Source organism: Octopus bimaculoides, chromosome 4 (genome assembly GCF_001194135.2).
Source record: "Octopus bimaculoides isolate UCB-OBI-ISO-001 chromosome 4, ASM119413v2, whole genome shotgun sequence".
Classification (NCBI taxonomy): domain Eukaryota; kingdom Metazoa; phylum Mollusca; class Cephalopoda; order Octopoda; family Octopodidae; genus Octopus; species Octopus bimaculoides.
Window position 1 is genome coordinate 88,408,862 of NC_068984.1, and position 1,796 is coordinate 88,410,657.

Genomic DNA, 1,796 nt, shown 5'->3' on the forward strand with positions numbered 1-1,796 from the left:
TCTTCTAAAATTCACTTGTTCGTGATGAAAAATACTCCTCCAGTACTGTTCTGACCTCGTCTACAGAATTCATATTTTTTTCTGTTCAAATGATTTTGAAGACTGAAGAATAAATGATAATCAGATGAGGAAATGTCTGGCAAATATGGTGGGTGGGGCTTCGTTTCCCATTCAGACTGTTCCAGCCTTTGGAATGTCATCTTCATTGTATGTGGCCGAGCATTATCCTGATGCAAGAACACCTTGCATCTTGAAACCAAAGATGGTCATTTTTCTTCTAGCACTGACTTAAGCCACTCAAGTTGCTCACAGTAGATCTTCTTTGTGATCATTTGGTTTGGGTTTAAAAGTTTAAAGTGAACTAAATATTTCATATTCCACCAAACAGAAAACAAGACCTTACATGGGTGAAGACCTTCTTTAGCCTGGGGTGCCAGTGTTTCTCCTTTTCCTACCCACTGTCTTTGGCATTTGACATTTTCATAGAGAACCTATTTCTTATCACCAGTCACTATTCAGTCCCAAAAAGGTTAACTTGTGAGACTTGACAGCAAAGAAGAGCACACATTCACTCTCTGTGCGTGATTAGACTCAGAAAGTTTGTGAGGAACTCATCGACTCAATTTGCTGACTTTTCGAATGGCATGCAGGTGTCGATGACTGGTTGAATGACCAAATCCAAGCTTCTATGCTTGTTCCTCAGAAGTTACAATGGGATTTTGTTCCACCAGGGTTTGTAGGACATTCTCGTTGAGCTCTAGATCTTCCAGGGTAAGACTTGTCTTCTAGGCTGTAGTTTCTGGCTTGGAATTTCTGGAACTGTTGACTCTGGCTTACGCTTATTGTCCGATCCCCATATACTGCATTAATATTCCTTACACTTTCTGTTGTGTTGTTGCCTTTATTGAACTTATAAAGCAAAATATGCCAAATATGCTCCTTTGTCACTTCCATTATTGCTTTGAAAAAATAACTGTGAAAAGTGAACTGCACTCTTCAAAACGTGCACTAATTATAAGTATAAAGTAAAATTACTACCTGCTTTTATAGCAAGTTGATGCAGGTAGTTTATCTCATTCCCCTCCAACTTTTAGTGCATGCAATTGTAAAATCTGCATTATTTATGGGATGACCCAATATATACACAAACATTTTTTGCAAGAGGTAGCAGTTTGCATATAAGCACTATAACCTTAGCCTAACCCTAAACCCTATGTCTTACACTGGTTCAAAAAAACTATCTGAAACAGAAAACCTGACAACTGAGTGCTGCTCTTATGGAAACAAATGGCAAGCACATGTTACCATTTGTTCCCATCATTGAACAGCTAACAACAGGGATGATTCCTAGTACTAGAAATACAAGGTTAGATTAGCCACCAAATTTGAATGAAAAATAACATAAAACAATGTGTTCTGTAAAAATATATTTATTATCAGAAGCAAATACAAAGGATGAATAATACATACATATATACACATATACATCAGTGTATAATGCAATCTTTTAGTCTTAAAACATCTTAAATTATGGTGTCGTCTAATACTCCAGGTATAAAAGATGAACTTCATGACCTGTAATGTACTGCAGGAAATTTTTAGCTTGGCTATTGACTGACATGACTAACACATGTCTTAAAAACTAGATACATGCCCAGCCATCTTATACACCGGTACATATGGTATATATATATATATATGAAAGTAGAGAGTGATACAGAGAATTGCTTTTGCAGAAAGAGATCTTTTGAAAGCAGAGTTATTTTATTTCAAGAGACAAGTGTTAAGCAATTTTA